The sequence below is a fragment of the Bidens hawaiensis genome, unplaced genomic scaffold (assembly GCF_021521415.1).
Source record: "Bidens hawaiensis isolate Kalapana, Puna unplaced genomic scaffold, B.hawaiensis_p1.1 tig00041279_1, whole genome shotgun sequence".
Classification (NCBI taxonomy): domain Eukaryota; kingdom Viridiplantae; phylum Streptophyta; class Magnoliopsida; order Asterales; family Asteraceae; genus Bidens; species Bidens hawaiensis.
The window spans coordinates 523-7408 of NW_027497314.1; the positions used below are offsets into that span (position 1 = coordinate 523).

The window sequence follows — 6886 nt, forward strand, 5'->3', positions numbered from 1 at the left end:
CTCAAATTATCCACCACAAACAGCAAAGGCCGCAAATGTCGATGATTAACAACCCTGGATGAACAACTTTGAAATGCTAATGACAATCAAACCTGGAATGCTGATTACAATAACAAAGGCACCGAATGAGAGATGAAAGATGAACCAATGAAGCCACTAGTTTAAAGTGCCGATAATGAACCCCAAAATATCAATGTCTAGGCCCTAGCATTTGGATTGTTAGCTTTGGCATTGTCAAGAGCTATGGAGACGGAAGGACGTGGGGTTCACCCAACATTACCTATCAGATACGAAGCCCCTTTGTTAGCATCGTTAGATGGAATAGGAAGCATGTTGGTCTCTGAGCCGAGTGCTTGGTGTGTGAGGAAAGCTCATATTAACATATAAGTAACTATTATTTCAGGTAACGAATTGTCTTCTACAATCTTATTTTGTTTATAAATAGTTTACCTTTCAAACCGCAGAATAATATATTTCTTGTAAGCCAGAATCACATTCGACTAAATGGAATCAAAAGATCCCACGAGCTCATACAAGGTGCCATGGCAAAGCGCCCAATGTAAAGAACATACCATACAGTTTTAGAGAACACATCAAAGTGTTCCAATAATAGAAAAGAGACTGTAAAGTGACCAACCAAGTAAATGATAATACTTCAAATATAACTCGACACAACATGTTTGCAAAATGTTTCATGTAGCGAAGGGTATATGATTTTTGGTAACAAGTGTAAAGAGCCCGAAGTGCAAAAAAGACATCCATATATTATAGATGTTTTGATATAAACATATCCTCCAAGCAAAAATTGTGTGAATGTTTCTCTCTCTCAAGAAAATGTCACTTTTAGTGTTATTAAGGGGATATTCAAACAACATGATCCCTATTCTAAAATCTATATAAAAAGTAACAAGGGCTTACATGGATTGAGTGTACTTGAAGCGGAGATAGGCTTTAATGAAGGGATCTAACTCACCATCCATCACTGATACAATATCTGTCGTCTCATATCCTGTTCTTATATCTTTCACAAGCTTGTACGGATGGAACACGTAGTTTCTAATTTGCTGCCCCCAATCCGCCTTTACCGCATCTCCGCGTATCTGCTTAATTTCTGAAGCGCGTTGCTCTATCGCGATCAACATTAGTTTCGCTTTCAAGCGGCTTAAAGCTTTGATCTTGTTTGCTAGCTGAGACCTTTCTTCTGCACAATGTTAAAAAATATTAAAAAGGACGAGAGAGAAACAAGTTAATCAATAATTCAAGATTTAATAATTAATATGTGGCAAAATGGAAATTTATGCACGATACAGGTTGATCTATAACTCGTGTTGAACTTGGTTTTAAAAAGCATGTCCCGAGATGAGGTGAGAGGCGAAGACGCACACATCATGTATTGAGAGGCGCCATGCATTTTCATAATACAGTAAATTACACTCGTCCCTCAGGATCATCCCAAATTGCAGGCTTGTCTTATAACTAAGGTAATTACAAAGAACATCCTTATATGAAACATTATTACATTTTCAGTCCTTTCCATCAACCAGCATTGCCTTTCTGTTAATCGGGTGTGAAATGACCAAACTGCCCTTGCATCACATAGGTGAGGCGCTAGGTATTTTAATGATGACCAAAGAATAATTGTTTGCTCATTTCACACCCCATTAATGAAAAATGATAGATTCATATTTTTTGTGAAAAAGAATTTTCATATTTAAAACATGAAAGTCTAAATATTTAACAATTATTTTTCAGTTGAAAGGACTGAAAATGCTACAACCTTTTGAAATAAACGTTCTTTGTAATTACCTTAGTTATATGACAGAACCTGCAATTTAGGATAGACCTACAGGACAGAAAATGTAATTTACTCCATATGAACGTTTTTATATCTCTGGTAAGTTTTTTACCATCAGGTACCCAAAATTTACATATAAACAAACCTCGATAGACGATTAAATACTTTGTACAACCTAAAAAGCTACATTTACAACCCCATAATACACAAAATCTGCACATGTACAAGAGGCGGTCCCGATGCACACGCCTCGAGGCTGTTGACCTATGCCTCATGTACACCTGTCACCTCTGCACATGTACAAGAGGCGGTCCTGATGCACACGCCTCGAGGCTGTTGACCTATGCCTCATGTACACCTGTCACCTCATGTGGTTAGAAGCACAAGACTGATGCCTCATCCCACCCTCCCCAGACCCTGCTTAAGCTTTGCTATTGGTGGGATTTTTACTAGGTATGTTTGTTGTTTTTGTTTTTATATTTTATAAAATAAGCAATGTGTCAATTATGATTACAAAAATGACGACGGTAATAGACAAAATAGATTAATTAACATTAACGGGTCAAGTTAAAATAAGAAGTATGATTTTTATAGGAAGGATACGAAGTAATCTAATACATTGGTTTTGAAATTGGAGGGTTGAGATTACTTTGTAGGAAAATGAAGTATAAAAAAAGGGGAAGAGTATAAAAGGAATAACACATATTTATTGAATTTCTCTTTCCATATGCAAGTCACATGTCGATTCCTCCATCATTTTAAAACGTCCATAACTTTTTTATACACCATTTTTTTTTATTAAAAAAATCACCATAATAACGAGCATTTTTTAGCTTTAATATGTGTTCCATATTGTAATATAAAAATAAAAATAAAAATTAATGGGTTTTACACATTGTGTTATAGCTCCAGTTATTGTGTTTTCTTCATTGTATTTTACCAAAATTGTGTTTTTTCATTTTGTTTTTCTATTGTGTTTTTAATAGTGTTTTTATAGTGTTTTTAACAACCTAAAGAGGAAAATAAAATCTTTGTGTTTTACCTAATTAATATTTTTTTTCATTGCGCTTTTAACATAAACATTGTGTTTTTTTCCAACTAGTTATTGTGTTTTACAAATTTGTTATGGATAGTGAAACTTGATTAGTAGATGTGGCGAGAATAGTTTTCATTATAGTTGACCATTTGGTCATTTTTGTCCATTTTGTTTTTCTGGAATCTGGGATGCATGCTATTTAATCGTTATCATCATCCTCAGTAGAGCTTCTAGGTTATGAAGTTATCCACCACCACCAAGCTCCATTCCACCATTTTCAGAACGTAACTGTCTATGTCACCGCTGCCACTGTCTGATCCGTCTCCGTCTCGCCACAACTTCATAAATTCTCATCGATTCGATTACACCGAAACAATTGAACGTACCTGATGAAGAACGAGAATCGATGTAAGAACACGATCGATTGAGTGTTTTTCCGTTCGAAATCCGTCAACAAACTAGATCTGAAATCATCACCTGGTGGTCTTCGATTGATGTCGAGACGGAGATCGTGCTTGATCGGAAGGAAGGCTGTGACGGGGGAGGAGTGGAGGAGGAGAGCCGCGGTGGAGATTGCCGGTGGCGGAACGAGATGGAAAACTGTCGGAGGGGAGAAAAATGAGAACTGGAGTTTTTTTAACATGTTGTTGGGTTTTATGTGTTTGGACAAAAATACCCTCATTCCTGGTCTTCTTACAAAATACATACTTCTTATTTGAAGTCACCTCTTAACATTAAATATTTCCAAAACAGATGATATTTTATTATTTTATAAGTAAAACCAAAACAAATTTGACCTCAAAGTGGGACCCATATGTTAATTTCAACTCTTTTACCAATAAACAGGTCAACATGGTTTAAAAGGCGTTCTGAGGCGCACCTCAAGGCTTACGCCTTGGCAGCCTAGGTGGAAAAAACACATTAGAAGGGTACACTTACGCCTAAGCCTCGACCTTTTCGAGGCGGTTTGAGGCGGTCCGAGGCGTAAGCCTCACTAGATGTTGTAAAATATGCCATTTTTTTGGACTTTTTTTGTTGAATATGGTTTTAGGGGAGCTACAAGGCACTCCTCGACTTCCGAAGGCTAATTCCGGTGCTGGAAGCATGCCGGAAACCTACCGGCGATTAAGAAGAGTAGCTGCAGGAAAAAGTAGAAGAAAGAGCGTGTGGCGTGAAATAGCGTTTTAGCCCTCTATCTAGGTTTAGTAAAGTATCGGTATTTTAATATTTAACCCTCTATCTAACACCAGTTTACATTTAGTACCTAACACTTTTACATAAAAAGTGTAAAATTAGTTTGTCTATCTTAACATTATCTTCACCAATTTATATTTGATCCATAATTTTTACACAAAATTAAAAAACTAACATTATTTATATAGATTACATATATAATTTTAATTTTTTAATGTTAAAGTGTGATTTTTATAGATTATATATATTTTTCTTATTCTTTTTAATTATGTTTCGAGGCTTACGCCTCGAGGCTCGTTTCCGCCTTTTTAAACCTTGCAGGTCAATGATGATTTGGGTTATTTTTATCCAAAGAATAAATGGCTCATGTTAAAGGATTCAACAAAGAAAACTCAGGTTTAATAGAGAGACAAATCAGTACCCGTACAACGAACGGTTACTCCAGTTGGAATATGGGTTATCCGAACAGCGGTTTCAACTTTATTAACATTCTGACCACCGCTCCCACCCGCTCTTGAAAACCCTATTTGCAGGTCTTCTTCTGGTATATCAACATTTAATGAATCATCTGGAAGAAGAGGCATCACTTCAACACCACAAAAACTTGTCTGCATCACCAAACACAAACTCCCAACTTATTGGAGGGTATTTTAGACATTTGATTAATAACACTAGTCAATACCTGACGAAGACCTTTCGCGTTAAAAGGAGATTGTCTAACGATTCGATGCGTCCCCTTTTCACCACTCAAATATCCAAACGCGTATCGACCCTCGATCTCTATTGTAGCTGATTTGATCCCGGCTTCTTCTCCCATTGACTTTTCAACCACTCGTGTTTTGTATTTTTGTCTCTCACCCCATCTTACGTACATTCTTAGAAGCATATCAGCCCAGTCCTGCACTGAATATTATCAAATAACTTTGCATAAAAATATCCAAATTTATAAAAGACTTAAATAAGGTTTTTAGTCAATGTAGTTTGACCCAAATAACTCATAACTCATTTATTTCAAAAGTTCTAATCTGGCCTTTTCCGTCCATTAGATTTCTGGCTTTGATTGAGAAGAATTGAAGCTAACGGATGAAAAAGCCAAACTAGAACTTTTGGACTAATTACTAAAAGGCTTCTTTTGGCCAAATCACATGAAAGAAAACTGTATTCAGGCTTGGAATCTGTTGTTTCAAATTGTAACATGTTTGGGGTCTAACACTAAGTTTTGTTAGAAATTCTATTAAATTTTTATAAATGACAATTTTACCCTGTTAACTAAGTACATAAATAAATTTGTACCGTAAAAAATCGCAAAAATGGAAAATAAATTTCGGACTATTAAATTTAAGAGTTCATTATACAAGTAGTGCTAGTCTGCTAGACCCCAAATATGTAACTAAAGTAAAACATAAGGACTAGTTACATAATTAGTTAAAAGGGCAAAATTGTCACTTTTAGAAATGAACAGAACATTTTACATAGGTTAGTGATAGACCCTAAACATGTTTTAAATGGAAAACCATGGATACAAAAAGAGGTTAGACCCCAAAGCTGTCACTTGTGTCAAACCATAAAGATTATTTGTTTAATTAACACGCATAAAAGAAAACATTTGCAGTAGTCCGTCATAATTTGCAAAACAATGAGGGGTGTATAATTAGATGTTTTAAGTATCTCACAAACTAAGAATCCATGTAATATGATATCATTCATGGCCATTGATGATAATGATATTGATATATACATATATATGAAATGATAACGTGAAAGTTTGGTTAAATACCTGTGCATCGGTACCACCAGCACCAGCAGTAATATTAATAACAGCACCTTCTTTGTCATACGGGCCTGACAAAAGCTGACTCAGCTCGAATTTATCCAACGCCTTATTCAACTCTTTGACAATAGCGGCAGCCTCTTCAAGAAGTGCAGTATCAGTTGAGTCCATCTCTTGTGTTAGGTTGACTATCGTTTCTGCATCGTCAACCTGGGTTTGAAAGTCGTTGAGAAGATTCATCCTGTCTTTCACATCAGTGAGAGCCATAAGTGTTTGTTGAGCGGATGCGCGGTCGTCCCAAAAAGAATCAGCTGACGCTTGTTTTCTAATTTGGCAACTTCTTCTGCTAATTGGTGTAGATTGGCAGAAGCCCTGATTTCTTGAACACGACTCGAGATTGCCTCAACTTCCTTGCGTAAACTAAAGAAATCTGTTTTCAAGTTTTAATAGCCGCACCCGAATGGATAGTAGTAAATGTATAATTGATTGATTACCTTGCATTGCCCATACACTTGTTTCAGCGGCGGCATCCGGCGGTGTTGCGAATAAAGCTGAAGTAAGTAATTCCAAATTTAATATTTGTTTTGTGATTTATTTATTAGTGAATTAGCACAGTTGCTATATATATATAATAATAATAAGAGTAAAGTAAAAGCTAATCCTTAGAATAAAAGTGTAATTAGGGTGGGTTTGATGAATGAAAAGAGAATTAAAATAAATGATGCAATTGGAGGTACCTTTGGAGTTGGAGATGGGCGGAGGATGTAAAGCGAGGCTGTGAACTGTTAGGGTTTGTGTTTTATATGCAATCGGAATCGGTTTAGGTGTCAAGTATGGCTTAAAGCCAGCAGCAGCAGCAGCAGCCGGTGAAACGAAGCAGCTATGCACCACACTTTCCATGGGAACAAACAAACAAACAAGATAAAGCTGGAGGAGGCTTCCCTTCTTCTTGTGCCTTTTATTCGCAACATTCATATTCCACAAGTTTTGATTCAAACTTTTACAACAGGATACCTTTCAAAGCGATATTTTTACGTTTGGAATTTTCAATATATGTATTTAAATTTAAAAATTGTTAATTATATTAAAA

At 36.0% G+C, this 6886-nt stretch overlaps 1 pseudogene across 1 annotated transcript; it reads right to left on the minus strand.

Moving 5' to 3' along the window:
* Nucleotides 1-814: 814 nt before the first annotated feature.
* On the minus strand, nt 815-6350 carry LOC143592829 (peptide chain release factor PrfB1, chloroplastic-like; annotated as a pseudogene). The gene is made up of 5 exons (XR_013145993.1): nt 6291-6350; nt 5803-6226; nt 4708-4923; nt 4447-4633; nt 815-1201 (listed from the first exon to the last, which is right to left on the minus strand). The product of XR_013145993.1 is annotated as a peptide chain release factor PrfB1, chloroplastic-like (transcript).
* Between the last annotated feature and the right edge of the window lie 536 nt (nt 6351-6886).